This window comes from Dama dama, chromosome 13, assembly GCF_033118175.1.
Source record: "Dama dama isolate Ldn47 chromosome 13, ASM3311817v1, whole genome shotgun sequence".
Lineage (NCBI taxonomy): Eukaryota > Metazoa > Chordata > Mammalia > Artiodactyla > Cervidae > Dama > Dama dama.
In genome coordinates, this window is record NC_083693.1 from 14,122,125 (window position 1) to 14,139,222 (window position 17,098).

At 41.6% G+C, this 17,098-nt stretch overlaps 1 protein-coding gene and 1 pseudogene across 1 annotated transcript in view; both read left to right on the forward strand.

Moving 5' to 3' along the window:
* The window catches only part of GABRG3 (gamma-aminobutyric acid type A receptor subunit gamma3), an 812,145-nt gene that overhangs the window by 554,300 nt on the left and 240,747 nt on the right, over positions 1–17,098 (forward strand). The window lies entirely within an intron of this gene.
* On the forward strand, positions 3,587–10,073 carry LOC133068324 (glia-derived nexin-like; annotated as a pseudogene).

The following is a 17,098-nucleotide window of genomic DNA, read 5'->3' on the forward strand; positions in this document are numbered from 1 at the left end:
CGCAGCTTTGATAGACCCTTGAGCAGCTTAAACCATTTGTCATAATAGTAAAGAACTCAGAAATTGATGGGCTGTTGACTTACCAAAGACCCTTCTGCTAAAAAGCTGTGTGTACTCTTTGAATGTATACAGAATTCCTTTGCAATAATTTTAGGTTTAATATCATCGTCAGTCAGCTGGTTTCTCTTCAAAATAAAAAGATAGAGCTTTGCTTAAATATACTTATATATGTCTCATTATGCTACAGATGGATGTAATTTTTCATAGTATTTTATTTACTCCAGTTTTTACATAGGATTGATGCTAGAACTAACGAGTACTCATTTACTAATTCTTAAAGACCGTGTCTAATGCAAAGTACGACAATACAAGTAAAAGGAAATATCAAATTTATTTGATTATGAAGTTTCAGCATAAAGGCCAATATGGAAATAAACTTGCAGAATTTATGATGGCTCATTTAAATCATATTGACCTCAATACTTAAATATGACTCATAAGAATTCAACTAAGTTTATTGACTATCTTTAAAATTGCGTATGGGATATGACATGCGATGAAGTCTCAGGCAGAAGGTTTTGTGGCTTTCTTCAATAGACATTTTAGTAAAAAGACAAAAGTGAAATAATGGATAAACACATTGTACAGTTCATTTTAAATTCAGAAAAAGACAAGATAGAAAGCAAAATTTCACCTAGGGGTAGATGTAACCAAGGAGGCCAAAGCCATCTTGAGAAAGAAGAACAAAGCTGAAAATGCCATAGTCACTGATTTCAAACTATACTACAAAACTATAGTTACCAAAATGTGTGACACTAGCATAAAAACAAACATATAACTCAGTGTAATAGAATAGAAAGCCCAGAAATAAACTCACATGTATGTGGTCATTAATTTATGACAAAGAAGACAAGAATATATACAATGAAGAAAGGACAATCCCTTCAATAAATAGTGTTGGAAAAACAGGTCAGCTACATGCAAGAGAATTAAATTCAATCACTGTCTTACACTATACACAAAAATTAACTCAAATTATATTAAAAATTGAACATAAGACTTGAAACCATAAAACTCCTACAAGGAAAGTAAGTAAACTCCTTAACATAGGTCTTGGTGATGATTTGTTTAATCTGACATCAAAAGCAAAACCAAAACCAAAAATAAACAAATGAAACTACATGTCATACTGAATATCTTCTGTACAGCAAAGAAAACCATCAACAGAATGGGAAGGCTGCCTACTTAATGGATAAAATATTTGTAAATTATAAGAGACTAATATCCAAAATATGGAAAGAACTCATTCACCTCAACAGCAAAGAAAATTTTTTTTTAAAAATGGGCAGAAAAGTTCAATAAACATTTTTTCTGACCAGATGGCCAACAGGTAGATGGAAAGATGTTCAACATCATTAATAATCAGGGAAGTGCAAATTAAAACCACAATGAGATATCATTTCACACCTATCAAAATGGCTATCATTAAAAGCACAACAAATACTGGAAAGGATATGGAGAAAAGGAAAGTCTTCTGCACTGATGGTGTGAATTAAATTGGTGCAGCCACTGTGGAAAATGGTATGGATATTCCTTGAAAAATGTAAAATAGAACTACCATTTGATCCAGCAAGGAGAGATAAGAAAGCCTTCTTCAGAGGAGGTGATGGAATTCCAGCTGAGCTATTTCAAATGCTAAAAGATGATTATCTTAAAGTGTTGTACTCAATATGTCAGCAAATTTGGAAACCTCAGCAGTGGCCACAGGACTGGAAAAGGTCAGTTTTCATTCTAATCCAAAAGAAATATAATGTCAAAGCATGTTCAAACTTCCATACAATTGCACTCACTTTACCTGCTAGCAAGGTAATGCACAAAATACTTCAAGCTAGTCTTCCACAGTATGTGAACTGAGAACTTTCAGGTGTACAAGCTGGATTTTAAAAAGGCAGAGGATCCAAAAATCAAATTGCCAATGCTTGCTGGATCATAGAAAAAGCAAGGGAATCAAAAAAAAAAAAAAAATTAAAAAAAAAACCCAGACATCTATTTGCGCTTTATTGACGATGCTAAAGCCTTTGACTGTGAGGATCACAACAAACTGTGGAAAATTCTTAAGGAGATGGGAATACCCGACCACCTTACCTGCCTCCTGAGAAACCTGTATGCAGGTCAAGAGGCAACAGTCAGAACTGGATATGGAACAACATACTGGTTCCAAATTGGGAAAAGAGTACCTCAAGGCTGTATACTGTCACCCTGCTTATTTAACTTCTTTGCAGAGTACATCATGCTAAACACTGGGCTGATGAAGCTCAAGCTGGAATCAAGATTGCCAGGAAAAATAACAGCAACCTCAGATATGAAGATGATACAACTTAAATGGTAGAAAGTGAAGAGGAACTAAACAGCCTCTTAATAAAACTGAAAGAGGAGAGCGAAAACACTGACTTAAAACTCAGCTTTTAATAAATGAAGCTCATGGCATGCAGTCCTATTACTTCATGGCAAATGGATGGGGAAAAAAAGTGGAAATGGTGACAGATTTTATTTTCTTGGGCTCCAAAATCACTGTGGACAGTGATTGCAGCCATGATATTAAAAGAGGCTTGCTCCTTGGAAGAAAAGCTATGACAAACCTAGACAACATATTAAAAAGCAGAGACATCACTTTGCCAACAAAGGTCCGTCTTCATAACTGGTGTATGTCTTAAACAGAGACAAAGTTGCCCATTCCCTGCCTGCTGTCCCAGTGCATTACTGAGTTGGGCCCTCTTCGAGGTGGAATGTCCTGGCAAACGGGACTTTTGCTTGGCAGGAAAGGAGCCACACAGCTCCTTGAAAGTCCTTTATCTCTTGGATGAGAGAGACATAGCAGATGCTGAGAAACGGCAGCAGTAGCCCTGTGTACTGTGAAGTAAATGCTCAGGTACAAAATTTCCAAAAGGAAGCCTGCCTTCCAAGGAGAGAGCAATTGTTCACTTGACTGGTCTTAGAAACGCCCAGATAGTTGGTAGAACAGTATTTCTGAGTGTGTCTGTGAAGGTGCCTACAGGATAGTAGATTAGTATAGTGGTCAGCATTTCAGTCAGTAGACTGGGGAAAGAAGATAGCCCTCAGCAGTGTGGATGGGATGGATGGGAGTCATCCAGTCCTCTGAGGACCAAATGCAGGCATACTTCCTCTTATTGCATTTCACTTTATTGTGCTTCACAGATACTGCCTTTTGTTTTACAAATCGAAATTCATGGCATCCCTTCTTAAACAGCCTTGTTTTTTAATTAAGGTATTAACCTTTTCTCTTTTTAATATGGAATGCCATTGCGTTCTTTTTTAATACAGCTCATGGTGTTCTCACAGCAAGAGTACTGGAGTGGTTTGTCTTTCAGGGAGGCCTGGTGTGCTACAGTCCACAGGGTCACAAAGAGTCACACGCAACTTGGTGACTGACCAATAGCAACAACAACTTTGCATACTTAATAGACAATTGCATAAAGTAAACAATGTTTATATGCTCTGGGAAACCCTGTGTGACTTACTTTGTTGCCATGTTTCTTTATTGTGATGACCTGGAACTGAACCCACAATGTCTCCAAGGTCTGTCTGTGGAAGATACAGGTGAATGACAGCGGTTCTTTGCTCTTGGCTTGAGCTGGGACATGCATCTTCAGTTCTCAGATATCAGGCCTCAGACCTGGATCAGGACTGAAAACCTAAGTCTCCTAATTCTCAGGGCTTTCAACTCAGACCAAAGTATACCACCAGGTTTCCTGAGCCTTCAGTGTTTAGAGGACAGATTGTAGAACTTCTCAGCTTTCATATTGTGTGAACCAATTCCTGTAATGCATGATCTCTTATATCTTTATCTCTATCTATCTCTGCATCTATACTTACCTTATTGGTTCCATTTCTCTGGAGAACACTTACTAATATAGGAAGGGAAGTTCTCACCCTTCCATTCTATAAAATACATGGATTCCAAGGTCCCCAAAATGTTCTTGTGTTCACTTGAGCTTACATGCTTTGGATGTTGCCAAAGGGCATTTTTTGGTGTGTCCGAGAGGCACAGGGGAGTCCTGTGGCCTGGGGCTGAGAGCGAGAATCCAGGCAGTGTCCTGGAAAGCAAGTTCCCCATCAGGGGCCACGCCAAGCAGACCAGTGTGGAGGGTGAGGGGCATGTTGTCAGCTTGTCTCTTTGCCTGACCCATACTCCTTGACTCACCTTTCACCCGATGGCTAGGTCATCTTCCCACATGCTGGCCGAGTCATCTTCCTATATGTTTCTGGATCACTGGCCTCTCCAGCTCCTCCCTGACCAAGCCAGCTCACTGCTGTGGACACTCACACCTTGGGGGTGGGAGGGTGCTGTCAATGAGGACAGTGATGCCTGTAGCAGAAGGGATGGAGCTTTGAGGTCTCCTCCCATTAACTGTTATCATAGAAACCACTGCTACTTATGATTGCACTGGCTCTGCTGTCCAGTCTTGAAGGCAGGTTGCTCTTCTTCTGGTTCTGAGTGAAATAAGTTGTTGAGAGAGGTTAGGGGCCAGGTCATGGCAGAGGAAGAATGCCTCACTGTAGCCTACCAGGGTCCTCTGTCCATGTTATTCTTGAGGCAAGAATACTAGAGTAGTTTGCCATTCCCTTCTCCAGAGGGTCTTCGCAACCTAGGGATCGAACCAAGGTCTTCTGTGTTGTAGGCAGATTCTTTACTGTCTAAGCAACAGGGAAGTCATGGACTTTGGGCCATTATGGTGCATCAGTGCAGGTTTATCAAATATACACTCTTGATAAAGGGGGAGGCTATGCATGCCAGGGAGATAATATGGAAAAATCTTTTCATTTTGCTGTGAACCTAAACTGCTTTAAAAGTAGTCTTAAATTTTGAAATCATAAAAATAGAAGTCTTTCTCCTTGCAGTCCAAGGGATTCTCAAGAGTCTTTTCCAGCAATGCAGTTCAAAAGCATCAAGTCTTTGGTGCTCAGCTTTCTTCACAGTCCAACTCTCACATCCATACATGACTACTGGAAAAACCATAGCTTTGACTAGACAGACCTTTGATGGCAAAGTAACGTCTCTGCTTTTTAAAGCCCGGCATTTTGCATGATGTATTCTGCATATAAGTTAAATAAAAAGGGTGAAAATATACAGCCTTGATGTACTCCTTTCTTTGGAACCAGTCCATAGTTCCATGACCAGTTCTAACTGATGCTTCTTGACCTGCATATAGATTTTTCAAGAGGCAGATAAGGTAGTCTGTTATTTCTATCTCCTTAAGAATTTTCCACAGTTTGTTGTGATCCTCACAGTCAAAGGCTTTGGTATAGTCAATAAAGCAGAAGTAGATGTTTTTTCTGGAACTCTCCTGCTTTTTTTATGATCCAACGGATGTTGGCAATTTGATCTGTGGTTCCTCTGCCTCTTCTAAATCCAGCTTGAACATCCGGAAGTTCTCGGTTCATGTACTATTGAAGCCTGGCTTGGAGAATTTTGAGCATTACTTTGCTAGTGTGTGAGATGAATGCAATTGTGTCATATTTTGAACATTCTTTGGCATTGCCTTTTTTGGGATTGCAATGAAAACTGACCTTTTCCAGTCCTGTGGCCACTGCTGAGTTTTCCAAATTTGCTGGCATACTGAGTGCAGCACTTTAACAGCCTCATCTTTTAGGATTTGAAATAGCTCAGTTGGAATCCCATCACCTCTACTAGCTTTGTTTGTAGTGATGCTTCATAAGGCCCACTTGACTTGGTACTGCAAGATGTCTGGTGCTACGTGAGTGATCACACCATCATGGTTATCTGGGTCATTCAGGCCTTTTTGTACAGTTACTCTGTGTATTCTTGCCATCTCTTAATATTTTCTGCTCTGTTGGGTCCATACCATTTCTGTCCTTTATTGTGCCCATCTTTGCATGAAACATTCCCTTGGTGTCTCTAATTTTCTTGAAGAGATCTCTAGTCTTTCCCATTTTATTGTTTTCCTCTATTTCTTTGCAGTGATCGCTGAGGAAGGCTTTCTTATCTCTCCTTGCTATTCTTTGGAACTCTGCATTCAAATGGGTATACCTTTCCTTTTGCTTTTCACTTCTCTTCTTTTCTCAGATATTTGTAAAGCCTCCTCAGACAACCATTTTGCCTTTTTGCATTTCTCTTTCTTGGGGATGGTCTTGATCACTGCCTTTTGAACAATGTTACGAACCAGTATTCACTTAGCATAGTGCCTTCAGGACCCACTCCTGTTGTTACAAACAACAGAGTCTCCTTTCTGAGGCTGAGTAACATTTTACTACTCGTGTGCTCAGGGTCTTCAGTCATGTCTGACTCTTCCGTCATCAGAACTCACAGACTAGCCCACCAGGCTCCTCTGTCCGTGAGATTCTCCAGGCAGGAATCCCAGAGTGAGCTGCCATGCCCTCCTCCATGGGATCTTCCCTGACCCAGAGATCGAACATACAACTCCTACATCTCCTGCATTGCAGACAGGTTTCTTGCCCACTGAGCCATCTGGGAGGCCCAATATTTCATATACACACATATACACATATACAATACATATACATATACAATACATACATATAATGTATTGTATGTACACATACATTTGGAGCAGGAAGTGGCAGCCCCCTCCAGTATTCTTGCCTGGAGAATCCCATGGACAGAGGAGCTTGGCAGGTACAGTCTGTGGTGCTGCAAAGAGTCGGACACAACTGAGCAACTAACAAACACTCTACGTGTATATATATATATATATACATATAGCATATATTAATTTTTATTTGGGGGGGTATAGCAGGTGCCTGCCACCTCTCGGTAAGGTACTGGGGATGGATGGGGAAGACACCAGGGTCTAGATATTGGGTGGGGCTCGGTTGGAAGATAGCGAGATAATTCCCACCTGGTTGAAAGACACTGGGAGGTGGAGGGAGTTGATTAAGTACATCCAGGGCTCAGTTGAAACATACTGAGGAAATAACTGCCCATGGAAGGCACGGGTGGTGGCAGACTCAGGTTTAACTGAGAAATACCCAGGGCTCGTTTTAAAGTCATTGAGGTGTCTCTGTTGTAGAAAGACATAAGGAATGGAGCTCATACTTGCAAGTACCTAGTTAACTGGAGAAAGTAAATCTCACTCTAAATTTTGAGGGAGCTCATAAATGCATACTCAGTTAAAAATTAAGAGCTGGCTTGGTAAAACCTTAAGCAAGGCCTGCTGGGGGGAAGCTCAGATTTGTCTGCGTCTTTGAGATGTAAATATCCTATCTGATCTTACTAAGTTTTTGTATTGTGTGTTTGTTTGTTTGTATTAAACCTATATGAGGCCTTTTTGTGTTCTTAATGGGTGGCCAAATGATGGGTCCTTTTAAAATTAGAGAAGCTTATAAATTATTAAATCTAGAGCACTCTGATTGTAAGCAACTGTTCTGTTGGTATCTATAAGACACCAGGGCTTCCCTGGTGGCTCAGATGGTAAAGAATCTTCCTGCAATGCAGGGGACCAGAATTGGATCCCTGGGTCGAGAAGATCCCCTGGAGAAGGGACTGGCAAACCACTCCAGTATTCTTGCCTGAAGAATCCCATGGACAGAGGAGCCTGACAGGCTACAGTACATGGGATCACAATTGGTTGTGACTGAACAATTACACTACTACCACATGTCGTGAATTTATACACACACATATATGTACATCACCACCATCCAATCATCTGTGGATGGATACTTAGTTTATTTCCTTGTCTTGGCTGTTGTGAATAATGCTGATGTAAACATTGGATGCAGATGGACATTTTCTTTCCTTTGGATTCATATTCAGATGTGAAATGCTGGATCACATGGCAGTTCTGTTTTTCACTTTTTCCTCTACACTGTTTTTCCTAACAGCTGTACCAATTTACGTTCCCACCAACAGTGTACTTGGGTTCCCTTTTCTCCACAATCTCACCAACACATGTGATCTCTTGTCATTTTGATGGAGCCATTGTGACAATGAGGGGTGATATTTCACTGTGTTCCTGACTTGCATTTTCCTGATGACTGAGCACCTTTTCATGTACCTGTTGGCAGTCTGTATGTCTTTTTCAGAAAAGTGTCTGTTCAGGTCCTTTACCATATTTTAATCAGGTTATTTGTTGTTTTCTATTGAGTCGTATGAGTTCTTTATATATTTTGGATATCAGTCCCTTGTCAAATACGTGATTTGCAAATATTTTCTCTCATCCTGTACATTGCTTTGTGGCTGTGGTGGTGGTTTAGTCACTAAGTCATGTCCGACTCTTACATTTTGTTCTTTCCTTTGTTGTGCAGAAGCTTTTTTTTGATGACATCCCTCTGTAGCCAGATGACCTGGGTGAATTGCCGGAGGTTTTGTGCCCCTTTCTTAACAGCAAATGGAAGGAGGGAGGGTGGTGCAGTGGCAGCCAGGTTGCGGAGGTGCTGGAAAAGGTGGTCTTTCAGTATCTCAGATCTGCTCACATGGTGCAAAACCTCTCCTCTTCTCAGACAGTGGTTTTGCAGGTGCTAGGTCACCTGGAGAAGAGTGTGCACGGGGGGTACACAGATGACGTTCACACCTGCCAAACACCAAGTGCCTGAAAACCAGCAAAAGGGAAGTGCTGGAGGCTTGGAGTAAAACAAGAGTTAGAGCTCATCCCTATGTCAGCACATCTCCCTGCCTAGGTATTTGCAGATTGTTTAAATTCTCTGAGACTTAGCTTTCTCTTAATATGTACCTCATATGTCTCTGTGAAGATTCAGTTGAATAATGGAATGTGCATGTGAGGGGAAACTCCTGCTCAGGGCTCCCTGTTTGGTCAGAAAGGAGTCATTTGATTGCCATCACCATAGATACCTTTGTGACTGCATAGAGTGTTGGTGGAGGCAGGGGGGAGCCTGAGAGGGAAGGACCAAGGCTATGAAGCAAGGCTTCCTGGCCTGGAATCCCGGTGCCTGCTTGCTTCACCACAGAACATTGAGGAACTTTCTTCACCTCTGTAAATCCCACTGAGTCTTCCTTCCCCCATCTGTAAAGTGGGAATGGCAGCAAGCTGAAAAATGATGGACGGGATTAGAGGCATACCCTTTATAGATTCCTAGTTGATTTAGCCCAAGATGTGGACTTGAGGGATGCTAGGTGACAGGAGTAAGTATGAGGGATGTTTGCACATTTTCTCTCTTACTGTTAGGTTCCCCAAGGATGCACAGCTGTGCTGGACATACTCTGCACATGGGAAGCTTCTAGGGGAGAGAAAATAATCAAGCCCTCATTAGCCATTAGCCATGCTGGGCTTAATTTCATCAGTTTGAAAGAATCTACTCAACTATGGACACACTTCTGTATAAAGGTTGCATGCAGGCACTGGGCTCTGTGACTGTGTTAAAATAAAGATAAGGTAAGCTGGCCACTCTCCTTTCCCTAGACCTTATAAGTGGCATGCTCACTACGTTGGTTTTTGTCAGTGCAGTGATTTTTAAGGGTTTAGAGAAATCAGGATTTTTACCTGAGAACACAGAGAAGAGTGCATTTTTGTCAACTGATGGGAACTCCTATCCATCCAGTGCTAGTTCAGCTCTCCGTGTTCCAGTGGGAGCAGCAAGCACATCTGAGGATTAGGATAGGACCTCACTGCACTGTCCTACTTGGGGAAAACATCTGCCTGCTGATTGTGCTGCCGGCCAAGACGTTCACTTTCACTCCATCGCTGGCTGTCATGTCCACATGAGCACGGAGACCAGAGACAGCCGATGTGAGCGCCAGGGCAACGGTGTACAGCTGATCCTGCCCAGGTTCAAAGCCGTAACACAAATAGATTTGAAGGGGGGACACTAATGCATGCTTGATGCATTAAAGGCAAATTGTGTGAAAATAACAAGGTCGGGAAACCTTCATGTTTCTCACATCTTGCAAAAATTTAAGTCACTGAAGATGAAGCCAAAATTTCATCAGCAACAACTGGGGATCTAATCACCAGGTCATTGCCTCCTTGGTTTACGGTAAGAGACCTTTTCTATCATTCATCCAACACAATCCCACAAGTGCTGTCTTATTCATGGGGCAGATGAACAAACCCTGAAGAGTGTACAAAAGAAATCTTTCAAAGAAAAGACTACTTGGCTATGAAGGAAAGACTCCTTCCCTACATCTTTCAGAGTTCTGTTACATATCTTTGTGCAGTATTTCTGTTTTGATAATTAGTTCACAGGAATAGAGACAGATATAAGCATTTCTGTTCTGGGATGTGTTTTGGAGGGAAAGAAGGGCAGGATAGCTGTAGCATAATATTGAGAAAGGAAGAGAGAGGCTTCAAAATGCCTAAACAATTACTGAATCAGCTGAGTGGTTACCTAGGTTACCTAGGTTAACAACTCTGTCAAGCATTTACTGTTCAGACTAGGGTCTTTGTTTTGTTTTCTATGTGTGGCTTTCCAGAGGAAATTTAATCGCTGTAGTAGAGTGGGGCTCAGGGGAGACATTTAAGAGTTACTTTCACTATTTTATGAAAAAAAAATCTTATTTGCCTTTAAAAAATTTTCCCCATTCAAAGACTTGATAGTAAACATTATTTGGGGTAGTAGAAATAGTGAAATCTCTAGCTTCTTTGTGTGTTTCTGTTGTTCTATATAATGCACGTATTCACTGAAATAAAGTTTAAAAAGCTTTTTGAAACAAGATGAAGTGTGAACCCTACTGAGCATCAAGGAGTTTTGGACTAGCCCCTTGCCTGCTTGGAAGCCCACTCGCAGGCCACTGTACCCACACAGTGACCCTGAGAAGTTCTGTTTTTCCCAGTGCCTTCTGCAGCCAAGGTCATGCTGCATGGGATGGCGAGGCCCTCTGCTTGCATCCCCCTGGGTAGTGAGGGCAGCTGGGCTTGAACAAAACAGAACGGCTATTGAGTCTGTACTCTTGATTATTATTATAACTGTTGTTTTTGTTGTTATTACAAGAGGACAGATGAAGCAGAATTAGACACTCAGGCCTCAAGGTGTGAAATGTATGAGATGTGTTTTGTTGCAGCATTGCTCCTCCCCTCTAAACCACTCACAGTGAAAAAAACCAACACAGCAAGCATTTTTATGCTCTTTATCTTTGACACCTGTGCTGGCTGTAACTGTACTCTATCTTGAGAAATTACCAAGGAAATGTCATTGCTGTTATGGTGATACTGACAATGTCTGAGAAAGTTGGCTGATATTCAGAGTGTTAAAAGGCAATGCTACTTTTTCCCAAAATAATTAATTTGGAAGTGGAATAAATGCCAGGTAGCAAATCTCTATGTCAGCAGATGTGGGTCCTGCCACTGCATGGTTACAATAGTCCGAAGGGCATGTCTGGTTTTCTGTCTGGCTGGCACCAGGTGTGACCAGAAGATAGTGATGATCTCTCATCTATGTGTATGTTTCCTGCCAGAGTGCAAGGCAGCACATTCAGCCCTCCATTCCCACCTGCCATCCCCCCTTCACAGATGAGAAAACTGAGTCATAGAGAAAGAATGCAGTGTGGGATCATACAACTGGTGCATGGTATAGCAATAGTATAAATTTGGCTCTTTCTTCGCCAAATCCAGGTTCTTCTCTCCATCCCAGTCTTTACCTGGACTGTTATTAGCTAAAGAGACCCAATGTCAAGGCAAAAGAACTCGTGTATGGCCTTCTAGAAATCTGCTTTTTCTATCACTTCCATCCGTACTCTGACCATTGCCTCCTCACTCAGTGATCAAAAAACATGGGCCTGCATGCAAGCCAAGACAGAGCTACTGCTTCCTTCCTCCAAAAGGAACATGAAAATGAAAATTCTCATGGGATTCCTAAGGAAAGCATGCATCTTTCAGGGAAGAAATCTTTCAGGGAAGATTTTTCATCAAAGCATTGCAGACATGTTCATAGTCAGCTTAATAAAGTATACTAGGAATTTTGGAGCATCTCCCCTTTTGCCCTTTCCACTAAATGAACCAAGCAGGAGAGGAGAGCCTGCATCCTGGATCCTGATTCAGCAGCTTCTGCCTGAGCCAGGTGAGCCCTGGACACAGAACAACTCGCCCGATTCCCCTGTTTCTGGGCTGTGGTCTGGGCCCTTAGAAAGCTTCGCTTTGTTCCCCACTCTGTTGGGAAACAACCGGAAGGTGGAAGAAGAGCACACCCAGCCAGGAGGAAGGCTGATCCTTTCTCTGTTTCTTTCCTGTGACTATGCTTAATGTTGTGCTAGTTGAAAAGTGAAGTGCTGACAGCATCCAGCTCTGTTATCACAGAGCAGGTGAAAAAGGGTGAAATGGAACCTGAGCGGCAATATATTCATAATGTATATAGCTGCCAAATGCATGTCATTTTAAGCATATCTCGGATTTGTGTATTAATTCCTTTCCTTCTCTCATTGTCATTCTTTAAACTTCCATCACTACCCAGATTTAAAATCTACTCTCTACTGACTCAGAATCACTCTTCTTAAAAGTCTTCAAAATTTGCTCATTTATCGTGGTCATTCACAAATAAATTCCAAATGTTTTTATCCAGAAGGAAAAAAAAGAAAGAAAGAAAGGAAGGGAGAGAGGGAGGAAAGAAAGGAAGGAAGAAGGAAAGTTGTGGTGCATTCTTAATTGGTTTCCATCATCTGGGAATAGAGCTGGAACAATCCAGTTATTCTTTGTGGGATCTTGAAAGCAGACTTGGTAATGTTTAAATGTTGCAGGGGACTTGCATTTCTCACTTTTAGACACATTTCCTCTCTTTGGATGACTATGAGCTGGAGAAAACAGATAACTGTGTATTTTCATCCATTTTATTGGGACTATGCCAGTCATGTGGAGGTGATGGCTTTGAGGGTGATGCATGTCCCTGGAACTTGAATTAGGAAAATAGTTGTGGTGAATGGGAGCCACCTCTTGTCGGGATTCTTTATTTGACACAGAGTTTACATCAAGTGGCATATTTCCTCTGAACTTAGTGCGCTGGGGTCTTAGGTCGTCACCTGTGAACGCATGATCTGTTCTGAGGGCACTGGGAGTGAAGAGTGTCACCCTGAAAGGCTGTTCTGATGTAATGCACATCCTTGTGTCAGTGTGCTTGGGGTGATTGGAGCCATGGGGTTCCAGGCCTGGTTTAGATGAGGGATTTCCTTAGTATTCTTAATACGTTAGCGATTGGAGGTGATTTTTATTCTTATAGAGCTGATGCAGACCTCAAACATCAATACAGATGTGCTTTGCTATTTAGTATGTCTCTTAAATCTCTCATTCCATTTCTAGTTTTTCTGAAGAAATTTCATAAAAGGAGCCCTGTAATGAAAAGTTAATATTAGACAGAATTGAGTATTTGAAACAATTTCTCAGTTTAGCTAAATTAAATGCTGTTGACCTTTGAAAGACTGTATCATTTCATGATAGAAATACTTTGAACTTTATATCAAATTTTATAAACATTTATTCAGAAATTTCAAGCCAAAATTGGTGCTTTCTTTGATCATAGATTATTGATTAATTGGGAAATTACCAATTGATAAGACATTGGGTTATTTTTAGATTTTGAGTCTTATCTTTGCCATTTAATGGCTAAGTAAATTTTTGTATTTACTGAGAGATGCTGGGGGGTGCTTCCCAGGTGGCTCCGTGGTAAAAATCAGCCTGCAGGAGACTCAGGAGATGCAATTTCATCCCTAGGTCGGGAAGACACCCTGTAGGAGGAAATGGCAACCCACTCCAGTAGTGTTGCCAGGAAAATCCCATGGAGAGAGGAATCTGGTGGGTGACAGTCCACAGGGTCACAGAGAGTGGAACATGACTGAGCACACAGTAAGAGATGGGTGCTGAGGTCTCTAACCGTCTGTCGTTGTTCAGCCGCCCAGTCACTCTTTGTGACCCCATGGACTGCAGCATGGCAGGTCTCCCTGTCCCTCACCATCTCCTGAAGTTTTCCAAAGTTCATATTCATTGCATCGGTGATGCCATCCAGCCTTCTCCTCTGATGCCCTCTTCTCTTTCTGCCCTCAATCTTTCCCAGCATCTGGGACTTGTCAAATGAGTCAGCTGTTCACATCAGATGACCAAAATACTGGACCTTCAGCATCAGTCCTTCTAACTAGTATTCAGTGTTGATTTCCCTTAAGATTGACTGCTTGGATCTCCTTGTGGTCCAAGGGACTCTCAGGAGTCTTCTCCAACACCACAGTTTGACAGCATCTGTTCTTTGGCACTCTGCCTTCTTTATAGTTCAGCTCTCACAACCATATGTGACCACCGGAAAGATCGTGGGTTGACTATATGGACCTTTGTCAGCAGAGTAATGTCTCTGCTTTTCAGCACACTGTCTATATTTGTCATGGCTTTTCTGCCAAGAAGCAATCATCTTCTGATTTCATGGCTGCAGTCACCATCTGCAATGATTTTAGAGCCAAAGAAGAGGAAATCTGTCACTACTTTCACCTACTAACCCTAACCATAAGAGTGGATTTATTTTTCAGTTATTTTAGTCTTTCCTCATATATTTTGCTGTTGACTTGTTAGGTACATATACATCTAAGATTTCTTTGTCTTCTTGGGAAATTACCGCTTCTACATGTCAGCATGGATTAAAAAAAAAAAAAAAGACCCATATGTCGTCTACTAGAAACCTACTTTAAATGTAAAGACTTATATAAGTTACTATCAAAGGCATGAAGAAAGATATACTAACACTAACCAAAGGAAAGAATAACTAATTAATTTCAGACAAAGATGGCCCAAGAATGCAGATGTTAATCAGTAGCATTTTTTTCCATTATAACCAAGAACATATTAATGGTAGCCATTTAAAAGTGCTTGTCTGATAATTCCAATATCTGTGGCATCTGTGAGTATGGTTTTTGTGAAGTCTTTGCCTCTCCAGATGCCTTTGTGTTTGTTTGTTTGCTTGTTGTATTTTGACATGCCTTATCCTTTTTTTTGTTGAAATCCAGACTAGTTATATTGGTTAATGTAGCAGCAGTGTCACATGTACACTAAGTCACGTCCAACCCTTTGCGACCCTACAGACTGTAGCCCATCAGGCTCCTCTGTCCATTGGATTTTATAGGCAAGAATACTGGAGTGTGGTGTCATTCCCTTCTCCAGGGGATCTTCCCGACCCAGGGATTGAACCCACATCTCCTGCTTGGAAGGCGGATTACTTACCCGCAGAGCCACAAGGGAAGCCCAAGAATGCTGGAGTGGGTAACCTATCCCTTCTCCAGTGGGTCTTTGCACCCCAGGAACCCAACCAAGGCCTCCTGTTGCAGGCAGATTCTTTACCAGCTGAACTCTCAGGGAAGCCCATAGTGGTTAATATGTTCTTGTAAATACAGCTTTAGAATTAAACTTTATGTTAATCTGGCTTGGAGTTGGGCTGTGCATCATGTTTGCTGCAACTGTAGGTTCTAGAGGCTAAAAATTCCTCCAGTGCCCTAGTATTTATTTCTCTTTTATTTGGGCTTCCTGAGCATGCCTCCTTGAAGAGGGTCTTTTAGCTCTTTTGGCTGTAATCCACTGTTTTTATACTGGAGTCCTGTTATTTGGAGTGAAATGTTGGAGATGGGGAGCTTTCTGTAATCTTATGATTATACCTCAGTCTTTTTATGGGTCTGTGTTTCTGGGCTGTGACCTTCACAAGTATTTCTCCAGTGGAATAGATTTCCCTCTAACTCTTACTCCCTTACCCAGCTTCTGTGTTCCCAATCTATGTCCTTGAATCTGTAGTCCTTTTTGACTTTGTTCTAACCCCCAATGTGGGAGAAGAAGACTAGAGAGGGGCAGAGTGCAAGAATGCCCTTCTCTCATATGGGATAAGGCCCTGGGAAAGTCTTTTCCCTTCTAGAGTAGGTCATCATTATGGCAAATGCTAGGGTGTACTTCATAATGTTACCCTGTCAGAGGGTACCCCTGTCAGAGGAAGAAAAGGGATTTTTCTTGGACCTTCACATTAAGAACCTTATAGGAATCATGGAGGTAAAACCCACGAAAATTTTCAGGGCCCTTGAGGTTGTTGACCCCCAAGTTTTTTGGTCTCATATTAGCTCACACAGCCTCCAGCAAACACCAAATTTATTACCTAAATTTTTCTGCCAGTTTGGGACTTCAGTGACTTCTCCTCCACATAAATAGACTCTGAATGGACTCTCCATGTGTCCTTGTTTCTGCAGATTTCTGGGTGTTGATTGCTCTGCAGACCTCAGTTCTCTGATGGGTCCAGGAGTAGTCAGTGTCTTTCAGTAGGTTCAGCCTTTTCTCATGGTAAAGATGGATGTGATGACTTCCAAGCTCTTTTCGTGTTGGGGCTGGACCTGGAAATCCCTTCATATGGCATTTCAGTTCCCGTTCATAGCTAAGAGTTAGGAATTTTGAAGGCAGATACTCTCGAAGCCTGAAGTGCAAGATCGCAGAGCTGAGTAAACGTCACATGCTCCCGCTGTTGTTGGGACGAGTGAGACTCTCAGTGCTGCTCCTTGAAGCGCTCAGTGTGCTTGATCCTTGTCCTCAAGGATGTTGAGACAGTCGTGTATCTAACCAAGAGGCATAAGTACTCATATGTGCATGCGTGCTAAGTCGCTTCAGTCGTGTCCGATTCTTTGTGGCCCTGTGGACCGTAGCCACAGGACAGGCTTCTCCGTCCATGGGATTCTCCAGGCAAGAACGCTGGAGTGGGTTACCACTTCCTCCTCCAGGGGACCATCCCGACCCAGGGATCAAACCCATGTCTCTTACATCTCCTGCATTGGCAGGCAGGTTATTTATCTCTAGTACCACCTAGGAAGCTTAAATATTTATATATTTAGAGGTATATAGACCTGTACTTTTTTTCTTTTTTACTAATTTTTAAATTTATTAAACATGTATTTATTTATTATAAATAAATTAAAAGGTATATTTATAGGTGTAATGGTATAAATAACCAGGAGCTACAGCGTTTACTGAGCACCTACTCTGTATGAAATGCTGCTTTGAGTGCTATATTCATATATTAATTAATTAATTAAACCCCTAAGAAAATGTAGTGTGATACATACATTGTTCTCTTCCATTTTTTTTTGTATAAAGACACTGAGGATCAAGCTGTTTAAGAAACTTGCTCAAAGTCACATGGCTCAAAATTCTGA